This window comes from Octopus sinensis, linkage group LG1 (genome assembly GCF_006345805.1).
Source record: "Octopus sinensis linkage group LG1, ASM634580v1, whole genome shotgun sequence".
Lineage (NCBI taxonomy): Eukaryota > Metazoa > Mollusca > Cephalopoda > Octopoda > Octopodidae > Octopus > Octopus sinensis.
Window position 1 is genome coordinate 101,559,406 of NC_042997.1, and position 17,897 is coordinate 101,577,302.

Genomic DNA, 17,897 nt, shown 5'->3' on the forward strand with positions numbered 1-17,897 from the left:
AACTGTTTGCGCTTTCGCTTGTCATCTGCCGTTATGGCCTGAACGAGCAGCAGCTTGTAGGGTTTCGTTAGCAAGCATTTCCTCAGAATGTGCCAGACTATCATTAAAGGAATCTGGGTTTCCAGACTTGTTCTTTTTATGGACATCTTGGGGCTTCGCAGGAGTTTTTGGCAAACCTCCTCGACCGTCTCTTCCAATGTTAGTGGTCGTCCAGATCCTTTTGCCCTGCACAGACAGCTCTCCTCTTTGAATTTTTTGTGCCATGTCCAAATCTGCATTGCCATTGGTGACTTTTTAGAGAACTCTCTCACAAATGCATGGTGCACAGTCTTGTTCGACTATGTTCAAGCATACTCCAACACACTAAACACCTTTTCTCTTCCAGTGAATGCCATTTCTATGCCTGAAAAGATAAACATATTAAACATAAAATTTTGATCTGTTTGAAGCCATTTGAAGTCATTTGAACAAGAACTGGTAAAGTTTTTAGATTGCAAAAGGATATCAAATTTTTTGAAACACCCTGTTTATATATATATATATATATATATATATAAAGAGGTTATAGGGTTCATGCAAGAATTTTATAAATATAGGTGTGACAGCTTAAATTTCTTTAAAAGTGTAAGTCAGGGATAGTTCAAATTTGGTGATGTAGGCTTGTCTCTAAATAAATTTTTAACTAGGTTTGTAGGTTTAGGGTTAGGGTTAAGAAAGTTATATACACATAAACATCTGCAACACATATGAACATATAGGTTTTCTTTGACTTGCATCTATAAATGCACATGTACACATACATAGATGCACACATATACTTACAGTGCTTAAGTATATATGTGCATCACACACCCAGATATATGTAGACATATGAGGGCAATCCTGAGGGAAGTACATAATCTGCAAATGAGCATGTGTATACAAATCCTCATTTTCAATTGTAGGTGATTATAAAAAGTTAGGTAGAATCTTTTTGTTCATATTTACATACATACTTGTAGATAATTGTAGTAAATATAGATGGAAAGTTATGGAAGAAGTTCAAGTGTTAATTGTTAATAATATGGTTATTTATATCATCTGGATTAGTTTTTAAAGGGAGGAATTTGAAATGTTTTAGTGTTCTAAACATTTTATGTTTGCAGGAAGAGATTAGCTCAGAGTTATGGTTCAGTAGTTAAATGTTGAATTAAAGAATTTGGTTGAATTCAGCTATACGGAGTTGGTAATGTTTGTTATTTGGTTGGTATAATTGTGTACAGATTAATATTTCAAGATGTGTTTAAATGGGGAAGAAATTTTTCCTACTTGGTTTGCAAAATGTATGCATGTGTTGATGGTATCTTATTTTTAACTTGTTAGCAGTGAACCCTATATTTGTGGCTGTAGTTGGTGTTGTGGTGTAGTTGTTATTGTTCTACTGAAGATTATGTTACTGCAAGGCAATTTCTGGTTAGAGGGCAAGATGAAGGGATGTTGCATTGGCAGTTGATGCAGCTGAGTGTATGGTTTTGGTTTTCATATCTTATAATAATTCTGCTTGTCATTACATTACTTAACCCATTGGTAACACTTTCATGTGATTAGAGAAAAAGAGGGAGCGAGAAGCGTCCGTGACATGAGGTAGAGAGAATGTAATTGTAATGCTTTCATGTGATTAGTTGAAGGGAAAGAGAGGAGAGAGAAAAAGAGGATAAGGCAAAGAGACAGAAGGGGGGAGAACGAAAAAGAGAGAAAGACAGGAAAGAGAGAGAGGAGTGTCTATGATATGAGGTGTGGGGAATTGAATAATTTTAGCAAAGGAATTATGTTCTGATGGTGAGGTTAAAGAAAGACAGTGAGAGGGGAAGAGAGAGGGATGGTGGTGATTGGGTAATGAAAAGTGAATTTTTTTTATTAAACTAAGTTTTTTATATCACTTATCACTTAACACATACGCATAAGTGCAATTCCATGAAATATTCACGCTTATTTACATGGCAGATATATGCATTTTAACTAAAGTTTGTATCATATATACAGGATTCTTTTTTTGTTTAATGGAAAAATAAGAATGAATATTTATTTTATGAGTGTTGTGTATTAAGTCTATAAAATTGTGCATAAAGAATATAAAGTGTATTATGTAATTATCGTATTCCAATTTCTTTAACTTTTCAATGGGTAGCAGATGAGTGACCATCTTTCCATATGGATACAACACAGACTACATTTTCAGATTTTTGGATAAAGTTTTCAGGAATAACCCAATGGGTTTACCATTAATGCTAGTTTAGATAATTATAATTGAATATAGTTTCTTCAAAGATGCTGGATGTAGAGTATGATATTTTGATGTTGCATTGTTAATCAAGATGTGGTACATGCAATTAGGGTGGAAGTGTTTATGAAGGATTGGCTGGTTATTGTAGAGACTCATATGTTAAAAGGTTGATTGAACTAAGTTATGTTTCTTTCCCTGCTTTCACATTTATAGTGGATGTGGTGTTGTTAGTGTGCTGGACTTTTTCTCTATCACTGATATTGTGTAATACTTCTTGTATACAGTTGCTATTTTGTTGAATACACATTCATTACATAAAGTGAAGAGTGTTAATGAGATGTTGACAATGTTTTTAATTATACTTTGTGTGGAGTTGGAGTCTGTATATACATTGGATTTGTTTTATAACGTTTGTAAATGGAGATATTTAAGTTTGAATTGACATCAAGGAAGTTAACTCTTTTGAGATGTATGATACTGCAATAGAGATTCTTAAGGTTTTGAAGAAGTGGTGTAATTCTTTCCTAAACCTGTCTGTTTGCTGTGTTTTAAAACCTCTGTAGAGGAGTAGACCATCTGAAATAAAGAAAAATTTTGCCTGATTTGCTGATATGTATAGACCAATGATGTCGCTGGCCTCAGCTGGGTCCTTTGATCCCACACTGACATCAAATGTTTCCTTGGGGTTTTTTTTGATCCAGTATGCATTGCTGTGAAACAGTAGGGATTTCCTGGCTTGTATTATTTTGATTTCTGTTTTTTGATTGTTGTTATTGATTTGGCAATTTCCAAAGCTGTAATAAGTATTGCATAACTGTCCTTAATGTCAAACTGGAAGAAGTAATACTTGTTTTTGTTTAGTATGTTATTAAACTAACCAGTCACAATATATGTGTTACTTTAGAAAAGTAAGGCTGAGGGTGATTTCATTTTGGGTGTGACTGCATCAATGATTTTCTTCCTAATGATGCCTAGGTTAGATTTAAAAGGGTTTATTAGTGTGATGAATAGGTAATTATTGAAATTGGGTGGTTGCTCATTGTAATATATGGGTATTTGTATGTTAAGATATCTACTTTATCTTCAGTTTTTAAGCTAATGGCTTTTTTTTGTGGGTGGGGTATGACTGTTGTGTTTATATCATTTCAAAATGCATTATTTGTTTTTTTCACAGAAAATGAGGTAGAAAGAAGTCAATTATAAGAATTAACACTAATCTGATAGAGGTCACTCATCTTGTCTAATTTTACAAACATTTACACTGTTTGAAGGCAGTCCGATTTTCTGCTTGATCTCATTCTGCAGAGTGTTCAATTGCTTGTTGAATCTTACGTTTTTTTGTTTTTTTTATCATTGTGAATACAATAAGCCTCGTTCAGTTTCCATCAACCAAATTCACTCACAAAGCATTGTTAGCTGTAGACTATAATATAAAAGACTTGCCCAAAGTGCTGTTGAGTGTGACTAAACTTGAAATCATGTGGTTGAGATGCTTTTGTAACATTAAGTATCTGTACTTATATTTTGTATACCATACTAATCACTTGAATGCACCCACATTTGAAGATTAATGCAAAACAAATTAACTACCATATAAACAATGTCATTAACTGTCTTACTTTGTAAACCATTGTTGGAACAAAAGAAATATTCTGAACAAAAACAAACAAAAAAAATAAAACACAGTATTGGGTTCACAATCATAAGGCTGTGATTTCAGTTTCTGTTCTGAACTATTTGGCACTTTGTATCCTTAAACAAAGCACTTCATTTCCCCTTGATCCAGTCAGCACAACTAAAAAGGTGCATGAGCAACAGCTGAGGGCTAATCCTACTATACATTGGTGTTCCACTTAGAGAGAAGTTAGATAGTCTTAGTCACTTAAATACCATGGAAACTAGCATGAGCCTAATGAACCTGTAGGCTTGAGAGAGAGTTTAATCCCAAACAAACTAAACACCAACACAAGCCTTTTTTTTTTTTTTAGGACTTGTATTTTCAGTTTGTTATTCAAAAGAACAGCATAAGGTATAACATAAAATTTGTGTACATTTTAGATAAAGAAAATATTGATTTTTTATCATGAGAAAGAAAACGAACTTCAAAGAGCTGTGCTTGGTGGAGTTGTCTAGCTGGTATTTACTTCGTTGACTTTAGTGGGATGAAAGCTGTCAACTCAAACTCTGAATGTAAAAGTACATAATGCTTTTCTTTTCTGGTGCTGTACTCATCATCATCATCATCGTTTAATGTCTGCTTTCCATGTTAGCATGGGTTGGACGATTTGACTGAGGGCTGGTGAAGCAGATGGCTGCACCAGGCTCCAGTCTTGATCTGGCAGAGTTTCTACAGCTGGATGCCCTTCCTAACGCCAACCACTCCGAGAGTGTAGTGGGTGCTTTTACGTGCCACCAGCATGGGGGCCAGTCAGGCAGTACTGGCAATGACCTCGCTCGAATCTTTTTACTCATGCCACTGGCACAGGGGCCAGTAAGGCGACACTGGTAAAGATCACGCTCAAACGATGTCTTTTATGTGCCACTGGCATGGAAGCCAGTTAGCCGCTCTGGCAACAATCGCAATCGGATGATGCTCTTAGCACCCTACTAGCACGGGGCACAAGTGCCAGTAAGGCGACGCTGGTAATGATCACACTTGAATGGTGCCTTTTATGTGCCAGTGGCACGGGAGCCAGTTAGCTGCTCTGTCAACGATCACACTCATATGGTGCTCTTTGCACCCCGCTAGCACGGATGCCAGTCATTGAAGTTGATTTTGATTTCACTTGCCTCAACAGGTCTTCGCAAGCAGAGTTTAGTGTCCAAAGAAGGAAAAGGTACACATATGTGGGCTGGTTACGCTCCTGGCATAGGCCGCAAGGTTATGGTCTCATTTGGCTTGCCGGGTCTTCTCACGCACTTCATATTTCCAAAGGTCTTGGTCACTAGTCATTTCCTTGGTGAGGCCTAAAGTTCGAAGGTCGTGCTTCACCACTTCATCCCAGGTCTTCCTGGGTCTACTATTTTTGCCATTTCTCACTTCTACATGAGAAAATATATGTAAAACATGAACTGTTAGAGATAACTGTACTCTCTTATGTTTCTTCATTCTTTAAATGGTAATTTCTAATATAGGGTATATGGGAGAGGGGAGCAGTTACTTATATCACCCCCACCTGACTAGTACTACATTTTATTGACACCAGAAGAACAAAAGAACACTGACCACAGTAGAATTTGAACTCAGAACATAATTGGCTGTTACTAAATACTACAAGGTATTTTATCCATGCTCTGTCATTTCTACCAGTCTACCATTCTGTTCTTTCTGTAACTCCATATTAGACTCAAATATTCTACCTGTTTAATGTTCAAACCAGCCAGATCCCACATCTCACACCTACCCTACAAAGTCATTCTAAAAGTAAACAATCACATCACTGGAATCTTGAAGCTACAAGATAATACATAATTAATTCAAAACAATGTGAATATATAAGCTTTATATTTAACAGAGTAATCTGAATGCTAAAGAATTAGAGTAAAATTCATGTATCTTTTACCTTTTACTAGCTTCAGTCATTGAAATGCAGCCATGCTAGGGTATGCTGTATGTTATACTCATTTACGAGTTTTATTTTCCAATCACATTTTCTTGTCAATTGCTACCAGGATATCTCTTCTGATGTCTATCAGGATGTCTGTGTCTTAATGTCTGTCTATCAGGATATATATATTTTACAGTCTATTTAGATATGTGTTCTAACAATTTTCAACTTTCATATAAATGAGCTCTTATACTTGTTTAACTCCTTATACAGAATGAGCTAAAATAAATTTATCTTCCACTCCTTTACTCTTGTATGTATATCAATTGTACTTGAACAGGAACTAGTCTCTAACTGCTTAGAGGTTTATTAATATCAATGAACATATTTACATTCATCTAAGCTGCCTTCAGTTACTATCAGTCAGTTTTAGCTTACACACTAATATATTGTTTCTATCTTTGGATTAAAAAATATCACCTGAAGAAGCTTGAAAATAATTAACTTTAAACAACTAACTGTAAGTTCTTTCTTTCTCTTTCCATTTATTTTTCTCTTTCTTTGTATAAATTCTCTTTACAAAAATTGAAAAACACTGTTGATACTTATAGTGTTTTAGTATACAAAAATGTGATCATACAAAGAATACTCATTTTACTTGTTAGACTTCAGCGATGCTGGGTATCTTATGTATGTCCCTGCTGGAACTTTGAACATATATCCCCTTGTTAATGTCTAAGTGATGTCGATTGAGTCCCTCTGTATTTTCTTTTTTCTTTTTCATTTAACTTCTCATATGAATAATTTTGTTGTTCGGACACTTGACTTAGTTTAAAAATCTAAATGTGTATTCACTATTTAATCTTAAGTTAAACCAACTATAGATTTCAAATTTCAGCGTTTTCTCAAATATATGCCTTATAAACAGTGTTACACCATCCACTTTCTTTTCTCATACATAAACACTTTAACATTATGTTCATTGACTTGAGCTGTACAAACTTATCATTTTTCATTATATGTAGAAAATACTTTCAGGTACTTTACTAATTGTTTGTTTCATGCTAAAGTTGGTTCTCCCCACATGGTCGTAGCTTACTGGTGGAACAATCGTAATATTATTTGGGGTTTTGTTTAATTTTAAAACAAAATAAAATCTTGATCCTTGTTAAATTAAAAATATATTATTTTGATATCCCTAATGTTTACATTTTGAAAATTTTAATCACTGTTTATATTTATTTTAAAAGAAAATTTGCTCTTCAGATTTTAATTCAAACTCCAATCTTCTGCCTGAAGATTAAATTTAAGGAATATAGCTGTTTTGTGTAAGACCATTTACATTATACTATAAGCAATATCTTTGATCTAACAAGGGGTTAATTTATCTTCTGGAGTAAAAATTTACCTGGCAAAGTGTAAAAATAATATACCCGAAAATGAAGTGTTCTATAATGTTTAAGTGTAAAACCTTACTCAAGATCTTCCCTTTTCTGTTTTCTATGTCTCCCCACCCCCTTTATTTTAAAGTAAAGTGTTGAATGGCAAAATACATCTAGCTCAGTGTTTCTCAACCATTTTTCTTACCTACAGACCTCTTTGATTCCTATTTTACTCCGATAAGCTCTTGTAACCATTCGATGCTTTAAAACTCATATTATATTTTTATCATCAAATATCATTAAAAATTGTTTAAAATATTTTGTGAAATATAGAAGCATAACAAATTTATTGCAAATAAATTTTAATAACAAAATTTTACATAGACCCCCATGGACCCTGGTTGAGAACCACTGGTCTAGTTGGTGGATAAAGACAAAAGAAGAATTAACAATCAGTATCCTAGTTATTTATCAGTAAATACTTTACTGTCCACTCTATAGCTTTGATACTTTAATACTTATTGTGATTTGTTAATTCTTTAAAATATTCATTACAAAGAACTGTATGAATAATTTGGTTTTCCCACAACTCACAACCTGTGCTTAAGGCCTGTCTGTCAATGAGGTTATTCATTTGAATGTTTAGCCTCAGCTACTGTATTTTTTAAAAGATATGAATGTTTATGAAATGACATAAACTTCCTGTAAGTACTTTACTATCAAGAACATTCTTTGTTTATCTTCTTTTTAAATATTATTGCTGTAATGTGCAATTTAAGTTTTCTTTTCTTTCTTTTTTTTTATTAGTTTTTTAATATATTCAGATAGATACACTTACTACTTAAATATACTTTGCTTTAAATAAACTTTGAACCAAAAACTACTGAAAACAATAACTAAAATCACAGTGGAAAATAAGTTATGTTGACCATATCTCCACCCCCACTCTCTCTCTCTCTCTCTCTCTCTCTCTCTCTCTCTATCTATCTATCTATCTCTTTTCCCTCACATACACATAATAAAACACACACACACACACAAAGTATGCCTTTACTGAAAAGCAGTGCTTCAAATTTGAAGATAGTAATGCTTTCAAAAATCTATATTTTCAAACACTTATATTTTGCTTGTTACATTAGTTTTCTGGAGTCTTTATATATATATATATATATTTTTAATCTATCCTATATATTTTATTTGTTTCTATAGCTTTTCACTTATTGATTTTAATTCTTTCTTACATAGAATGAAGAAAGTTAAATACAGCACACATTTTCTCTACAAGTGACCCTGAACCTGAATGCGGTCTTTATAAGAATATTACATATAAAGTAAAACCTTTAAAGATCTTCCATTGATGTCTTCTGGGCTTCTACATATTAGAACGACCTTGGAAGGATTTCAACTCAGATCTGTAAGCACAATTTTTTTTTTCATGACTCAGTTAACTTAGATGTCTTGTCGGTTCCTAATGGTTCCATAATTGTTTAGATTAAGGCATAAAGTTTTACCTTGCCAATATATTTAACATATTCAATAAAGCTTTTGGAATCATCAAAAAATATGTTATGATTTAAGATTCTGAAACTTTAAGATTTTGCTCATTTTTGGATTAATATAACCCTTCTTCTTCATTCATTATAATTGCATCTCCTCATCCTTAATACATATCTAACCGTGCCTTACTTCCCTCATACTCTCTTACAACACCTACTCACTGACACTTCCTGTTCTTCTGTCCCCAGTTACTTCTGTTCACTGTTTTGAACTTGAGGGCCTGGCATCTCATCACCACTTTCTTATCTCTCTTTCCAGCTCCACCTTGGTTGCTCCAATACACTCTTCTGCAACAAGAAACCTGTTCCAGTACCGTCTTTTATACTCCAACCTTTCATCACCTAGTATAAGCCACTTTGTTGTGGAAGTTTGTTGACATTTTCCTGTCAACAAATTATCTGGTAGTTCCTTGCTTTCAAAGATAATCAGAACAAAACTTCCCTTGCTTGAAAAAGAGTGTTAGTGACAGAAAGGACATCCAGCCGTAAAAACAATGCCAACTAAAATGTATTTGTCTAACCCATGCTAGAATGGTAAAAATGGATGTAAATCATCATCATTTAACATTCAATGTCCATGCTAGCATGGGTTGGACAGTTTGACCAAGGCTGGTGAGCTGAAAGGCTGCACCAGACTCCAGTCTCATTTGACTTGGTTTTCTATGGCTGGATGCCCTTCCTAACACAAACCACTCTGAGAGTATAATGGGTCCTTTTACATGCCACCAGCATGGGTGCCATTTGCATGACACCGGTATCTGCCATGGCTGTGATTTTGCTCGGCTTGATGGGTCTTCTTCTCAAGCATGACATAATGCCAAAGGTCTTGGTCATTGCCTCTGTGAGGCCCAACACTTGGAAGGAACTCAACCACTTTACCTCCATGAGGTTCAACACTCAAAAGGAAATCAGCCAATTTGCTTTCGTGAGGCCCAATGCTCGAACGGTGCTCTTTACGTGCCACCAGCATGGGTGCCAGTTATGTGACACCAACATCAGCCATGACTACAATTTCACTTGGCTTGATGGGTCTTCTCAAGCACAGCATATCGCCAAAGATTTTGGTCACTAGTCATTGCCTCTGCAAGGTTCAAAGTTTGAAGATCATGCTTTACCCCTTCATCCCATGTCTTCCTGGGTCTACCTCTACCACAGGTTTCCTCCACAGTTAGAGATCGGCACTTCCTTACACAGCTGTTCTCATCCATATGCATCACATGACCATACCAGCACAGTCATCTCTCTTGCACGCCACATCTCATGCCTCTTAATGCCTAACTTGAATGAAAATTATATATATATGAATGAATGGAAATTAAAATGAAAATTATATATATAAAATGAAAGTCATTAGGGCATCAGAAAGAATATCTTGTGTTTGTTCTGGCTTTGTGTCCAAATCTCCTCTGTTTTTCACCTTTCCAAGGTAAACACATATAGCACCAGCCAAAATGGTGTTTTGGTGGATGGAATGTTAGAGTATTGAGGGTTATGCCTCATGGTATCCATTTACACTCAGTGCATTCTGAGTTCAAATCCCACCTCTTATTACCATAGGCAAACCAGTGATAGACTTAAAAAGTCTTTAAGGAACTACCCAAGTATTTCAGCTGATCACTCTCCATGGCAGTGTAGTAGCTTCCAGGAGAGAATCAAAACAGAGTTTTAAGTTTTGTGAATTCAGGCACCCAACAAACAATGATACATATATGTGAATGACGTGTGTGTGTGTGTGTAATGTTTTTATGTAGTGTAGGGCTAGTTGTTTTAGAATAATTCTTCAACAGCTGTAGAATATTTTTGTGTTGTTGAGGAGACACAAAGCCAACATTTGTAGACCTTGATTGCAGAAATGGGAATGGGAGATAATCCATTGAAGTAATTCCAATATATTAATGGTACATATTTTATCAAAGTCAATCAGATGAAATATAAAAGTTAAGCCCACTAAGATTTTTATCCAAAAATAAAGAATATCAGATAGTGTTGGCTTTATCAATTCAGTGCTTTGCTTAAGTAATACAACTTTTAAAGATATTGGAAAACAATCTATGATCTATGATCAATATTTATCTCTAATTCCTAATAATATTAAGCAGATGAGAGATAAATATCCACCAGGCTAAGATACTAATCTAGCAGGTGTGACATTTTTTAGTAGTAGCATTGAACTGAACTATGTGAGCAAATAGAACATTCATTTTTCACTAGTCACAGCAGTGGATTGTTTCCTCTCTGCACAACCTAATTACTATTAGGTAGACTGAACTTGGTGGCTGATGCAATACAGTACTAGTAACAGGATATGAACTACCAATCGCCCAGTTAGTTTGTTTGTTAACCTATTGACTCGGCTATCACACTGAAGTGTTAAATGTTTCTTTATTCAAGACTAGCTTAAAAGCTGCACTCTGTGTGGACTTTTCAGCTAGCTCCTGCAGAGGGCTAATTGAGCCTGTGGCCCAAAACTAAAGAGAGCTAAATAACATGACTATAATATGTCTATAATAACTATATAGGTGCAGGAGTGGCTGTGTGGTAAGTAGCTTGCTTACCAACCACATGGTTCCGGGTTCAGTCCCACTGCGTGGCACCTTGGGCAAGTGTCCCCTACTATAGCCTCGGGCCGATCAAAGCCTTGTGAGTGGATTTGGTTGACAGAAACTGAAAGAAGCCCGTCGTATATATGTATGTATATATATATATATATTATATATATATATATATATATATATATATATATGTGTGTGTGTGTGTGTGTGCATGTATGTTTGTGTGTCTGTGTTTGTCCCCCTAGCATTGCTTGACAACCGATGCTGGTGTGTTTATGTCCCCGTCACTTAGCGGTTCAGCAAAAGAGACCAATAGAATAAGTACTGGGCTTACAAAGAATAAGTTGCTCGACTAAAGGCAGTGCTCCAGCATGGCCACAGTCAACTGACTGAAACAAGTAAAGGAGAGAGAGAGAGAGTATATGCCACAGTGGTGTTTGATCAGGGGTTAAGGATGGATGAGAATTAATTCTGTAATGCAATCATTCTATTGTTCCAGTCCAAGTTGAATTCCAGCTGTTGGCCAATTCATCCCAAAGTTATTATCTTGATGTAAAATTAACGAAGTGAATGTCATTTATCTCCCCACTTGCTCTCTGACAGCATCTGATAAATGCCAACCAAGATGGTATGAATCAGCCAAGCTTTACCTGTTAGAAATAGCAACCCAAATATTTTAAAATATTTCCACATGCAGTCATTGTATTTTGTATGGTACTGTACATAGTCAGTTGTTCATCAGTTTTCAAATGAAATAATATATTACTGTTTCTGATATGCAATGTGCATACAGAATATTAAGATGAATATTTTAATATTCTGTTTAATGATTTTTAGATATGTATATCTTGCAACATTAAGAGGAGTCATTGAAATTCATTTGTAGAGAGGTAAAAGCTGAACTAAACTGACTATATTAATGTTCATACGTGTAATCACTAATGTGCAGTTTAGATAGAACTAATGATATATAGTGTTTCTCAGATTGACACTATTCATTGAACTTGAGAAAAAGCAACAATAATGTTTCATAGTATATTGGAAATACTGAGAACAAACAAAAAGACATTTCTAAAATCCATTGCTACAGTGGTAGGCATGTGTAATGCTTTTTGCTAAACCAGGCATTTCAAGTATAAACTGATGGTTTCTAATGTTTCTTTTAAACTTGTGTATTGAAATGGTTTCTGTTAGCAAAAGTTTGAGTTCTCTCTTTACTTATTGGATGCTACCCACTCAAAAACTACTGATATAATCCCAGCTACGCCTGGGTAAGACAGATATCAGACAATCAGCTCCCCCAAAACTGTTTTATAGCAAGCTACAAAAGAAGTTGTCTCAGAGATTACATGATGCAATATGAGATGCTTAAATCATATCTAAAACCATTTGCCATAAATCTTGCCACTTGAAGTATACCATTGGACCAGGTTAAATAGTGCTCCTTATTGCTCAAAGACCAACATGCAACAGAGCAAAGGAGGCAAGCTAGGAAGACCAGAGCAAGTAGTCTTCAAGATAAGCTCCCCATCATCACTTCTAACTGCCAAAGTACTTTTTGTAAAAGAGATGAGTCTCATTAACCATTTGTACACTCATCTGATTGACAGAGTGAGTATACAGCTGAATGATAAGGCCAATAGGCTTGTTGAAGTGTGGGACCCATAACAGCCAAATCACACATGTCTGAAGACTGAACTCCCCTATTTATAGTCCTGCTGACATTTCTATTAAAATGCATTTTCCTGTAGCATATTCTTTCTTCTCCTTCATCCTGTAACATACCAAACTTTCCCATACCACCTTGTCCACAGTTTAAAGGACAATTTCTGCAAGCATCACCATTCGCATCTATAATGACACTCAGGACATTTGCAAACCTATGGTTTGCTATTTCAACTTGTCAGTGTATTCCATTGACAATATCTTATTTTGAGACTACTACACACCACTGATCCTTTTATATACATAAATATAAGAAATGCCCTGCCTTCATTATTGATATGGCTTCACTAACAAGCATAAACAATCAGTTTTCCTTTTCCTAATTCATACTCCCATTTCCTGATTTTAACTCTTCTTCTCATTGATGTTCCCATCTCTTACAGCCATTCAGTGGCCTTTCTATTAACCTTATTTCTTTTCCTGCTTATTTGTATAAATTTCTGTGTATAAGTAAGTGTATGTGTGTTTATGTATGTCATCATCATCATCGTTTAACTGCCACTTTCCATGCTGGCATGGGTTGGATGGTTTGACTGAAGACTGGTGAGCCAGAGGCTGCACCAGGCTCAATCTAATCTGGCAAAGTTTCTACAGCTGGATGCCCTTCCTAATGCCAACCACTCCGAGAGTGTAGTGGCTGCTTTTACGTGCTACTGACACGAGAGCCAGTCATGCGGTTCTGGCAATGACCATGCTCAAAGGTGTTTTTACATGCTACATGCATGGGAGCCAGGCTGGCTGTACTGGCATATGTACTGGTAAGGCAACACTGGCAACGATCATGCTCAAATAGTGCTGTTCATGTGTCACCAGCATGGGAACCAATCCGTGGCTCTGGCAATGATCATGCTTGGATGTGCTTTTAACGTTCCACTGGCACGAGTGCCAACCAGGTGGTACTGTCATCGGCCATGTTAGCGGTTTTGATTTATTTACACTTGCTTCAGTAGGTCTTCACAAGCAAAGTTCATTGTCCAATGAATGAGAGATACTCATAAGTGGGCTGGTTACACCCTATGTTCGGGTGTGCTTTCAACGTTCCACTGGCACGAGTTTCAATTAGGTGGTACTGTCATCGCCCATGTCAGCAATTTTGATTTTGATCTGCATGAATTAACTTCTACAGTTTGAGAAACAAGTTGTAAAATAAATATCTTAAGAGTTTAATCAAACCAATATTCCTTTTCTCTTTTATGTTGAGTATAAAGTTTGAAAATGATTCTCCAAACATCATACTAATCCTTTAATAGTTTGGTTATTCATATATAGGAAATATAAAGTGGCAAGCTGGCAGAATTATTATCACACTGGGTAAAATGCTTAGCAATAGTTCTTATTTCTTTATTGCCCACATATTACCCAAATATTCTAGTTGTTCTATGCTCAAACCAGCCAGATCCAGCCTATCAAATCTACCCCACAATGTCATTCTAAAAATAGGCTAAAGATAAATCACATCATCAGAATCTCAAAACAACAAGATAATGTATGGTTAATTCTAAACAATGTGAAAAATAAGCATCACATTTGACAGTGTTATTAAAGAGCTGAGAAAACAATACGCTATGAATAGTGATGTTGTAGAGATAAACAAGCATACACATACACACACACACATATACAACAAGCTTCTTTCAGTTTCTGACTACCAAATCCACTCACAAGGCTTTGGTCAGCCTGAGGACTGAACCCAGAACCATGTGGTTGGGAAGCAAGCTTCTTTACCACACAGTTATGCCTGCACTCTGTCTGTTTGTCCTCCAAACATCACTTGACAACCGATCTTGGTAGCAGTTCAGCAAAAGTGACTGATAGAATAAGTACTAGGCTTAGAAAGAATAAATCCTGGGGTCAATTTCTTCAACTAAAGCCCTTTAAGGTGGTGCTCAAATAGCCAAAACAAGTGAAAGGGAGAAAAGATACACACACACACACTCACACACACACACAATTCATTCAGAATCTAAATCAGTACAAAATTGATGCAAATATTTTTAGAATGATATATTGGAAACCCTACATACATAGGAAACCCTACATACATATGGTGTTAAATGATATGCTTAAGGATAGATTTTAATGTAATTGAAATAAATTCATGAAATAAACAGAAGTGGTATGTTTCTCTTGAACCAACAAGGAGTATTTAACAAATTGATAAGATGTGCTACTCAAAATAAACATGTCATTTTTAAACTGGAAGTGTTAATTTTTATAGCCAAAATATTCAATTGCTAATTAGAAATACTTTTAAGGGTTTCATAAAAACTTACTTTCTTTTAAATTTTTTTTTTTAATGGGTGATCAAAAAAAATCTCTAATTCATAGAAATTGTTTCTAAAATAAGCATTCTGATTAGTAAAAGAATGTAAAACAAAACAGATGGTAAGAGTGTTGATAAATAATTTTTTTGATATTGTTTGAAAGAAGAATCTGAAGTTGGCCTCATTCATTGACTCTTCAAAATGAAATAAAAACTGGAATTCAAATCATACAAATGGAATTCAAATCATTCTAATTAATACTTCTCAAATTCATGTTAATTTAGTATAGTATGGAAAACTTGTTCAAAGAGAATGTTCTTGAGAGGAAGTAAAATATGGAATAGGCATGGGCGTGACTCCATGACACAGGCATGGCTGGGAGGCACAGGCACAGGTGTAACTGGGGGAAACAAAGGCATAGCTGGGAGGCAGTAGTGAGGTGCAGCTTAGCTGGGTGGCACAGTTATGGCTTGGGAGGCACAGGCATGACTGGGAGACACATGAATAGCTGAGAAGCATGGGCACAGTTTTGGTTCATAAGATTAAGCTCAAGGTGGTTTTGTCATTTACACATGCCATCCTTGCTACATTCACCCATCTTTTTTTGAAACATTCACTAGACAAAACTTCCCTCTCTACTCTCACCTTCCTCTTCAAGTGATACTCGAAGAAGTTGATGAGAGATTCACCAGAGAGGAAAGTGTTTGTCTGTAGACCTTTCAGACGCATCTACCATACACATTCTTTCGCTATAGCCACAATTATGTTGAAAATGGCTCTTCCTTCCTGTTTCAAGGAAGGAGGTGCAACAATATTCACGATAGACTCGGATGATAAACTGAATTGTCCCACATGCAATAGCAGTCGTTCGACATAGGCTCACAGGTCAGAAATGGTTGGACACTGTACAAGTGTGTGCAGAACAGTTTAATTGCTCTGACTCCATCTCGGGCAGGTCAGCCTCATGTTCCTGAAGCCATGCCTGTAGAGCTTATCCCAAACGAGTAGCGCTTCTCAATAGCACTGCCATTTGCTGAAATTTTCTTGAGAACACACTCTTCATGGTAAGGAAATTTGATGTCTATCTTTAGCATATTAGGAATCCATTTTGGTAGTCATTCCTCTTAATTTTGTATGTAATATAATTTTTAATCTTCAGATTTTTTAAATATTCTAAGCCACTGGTTTTAATTGATTAATATCAATTTCTACCCTTGTTATTTAATTTTAAGTATATATATATATATATATGTATAAGTTTTCACGGTGTATTGTTTACTTAAGGCCTAGTCAGAAATTTATAAAATTATCCTAATTTGAAAACCAACATTTAACATGTATAGAAACCTGTTACATAAAAGAATTACACATATTGTGTAGATACTCTATATTTAAATGCAAAAGGAAATTGATGAGTAATTTGATAAGTATAACTGAAGGAAAACTAAGTTCAAATAATATGAGTTCACTCTAAAGTGCACAAAATGGTCAAAACTTAATTGAGAATAGCCATAGTAGAATGAAGCTAAAAGCAAACTAAGTCTGCTATGTAGAATTATTTCCTAGTTAGGGATTTTTTGATTGCTACAGAATACCAAAAAATCAATGAAGCTGTATCCTATAACAAAGAGTCAAATAACAGAAAAATCTTTAGCACTAGTTGTATGAAATTCAGAAATTTCTTGTTCCTTCTAATCAAAGTAATTATCTTTATTTGGATTAACACTGTACCTGCTGACACAGAAAATAGTCACAACTGATAGGAATGACCTTTTAAATGCTTATGCAATCTAGAGTAAACGGAAATTATTTACTTCAATTGGGATTTATAGGGACTGACTAAGAATAGATGTAGGAAATATATTAATAACTTTAATCATCTTCTAATGGGTTAAAATAATCAATACTAACTATCAACACAAGCAGAAATATGTTAAGGTAAGGAATTATTGTGTGTAATAGGGGGAAATGATATCAGACTTATAGCTTGAGGTCTCTGATAGACTGAAACAAAATAAAATGAAAAGAAAAAAGAAAAAAATGGCAAGACAATTAAAAGGTCAAGAAAGAAAGTTAAGTGTGTCGGAGAATTATGTAGGACATTGAAATGTAAGAGAAACTATGGTTGAATAAACTAATTGAGTGTATTTTTTTCCTCTCTCTATCTCCCCCCCTCTCTCTCTCTTCTTTTCTGTTAGAGGAAAAGGAACAGTACTCATGACCTTTGCAGTCATGACCTCATAGTTTGGTGCAATCACTACTATTAATTTTCATTTTGAATGTCTGTAGAGAGATGTGGACCGGAAAAACTGGTGGGAGAGATTTCCAGTTCTGAGGGGGAATGATTGGGAAAAGTTTTTATTGTGATATCTAGAGGTTGAAATACAGCGATAACGAGAGAAGTACACATTGGTGAACCTGACTTTCTTTGGGCTGATTTATATGTATTGGCAGTATCATTACTAGTTATGCAAACAGTACTTTAATGTAAACCTTGAGCTTTGTAGAGGGTCAACTGTTGATAAGACTGAAGTGTTTTCTAAATGTGAAAAGGAAACTTAGTCTTTAAGATACAGTTTTGACAATGCAATACATGTAAGGTTACTG

The 17,897-nt window shown here is 35.2% G+C and overlaps 1 protein-coding gene across 5 annotated transcripts in view; it reads left to right on the plus strand.

Annotated features, from left to right (window-relative positions):
- The window catches only part of LOC115211768 (ecdysone receptor), a 147,030-nt gene that overhangs the window by 69,135 nt on the left and 59,998 nt on the right, over nucleotides 1-17,897 (plus strand). For 3 of the 5 annotated variants that reach the window (XM_029780454.2, XM_029780462.2, XM_029780471.2), the window contains exon 2: nucleotides 8,439-8,607. The exons of 1 other annotated variant lie outside the window; for it this stretch is intronic. The gene's annotated coding sequence lies outside the window, so the exon portion shown is untranslated. Of the gene's footprint in view, nucleotides 1-6,179; nucleotides 6,332-8,438; nucleotides 8,608-17,897 lie in introns of those variants that run through there. One more of the 5 variants, XM_029780446.2, reaches the window with a different exon arrangement.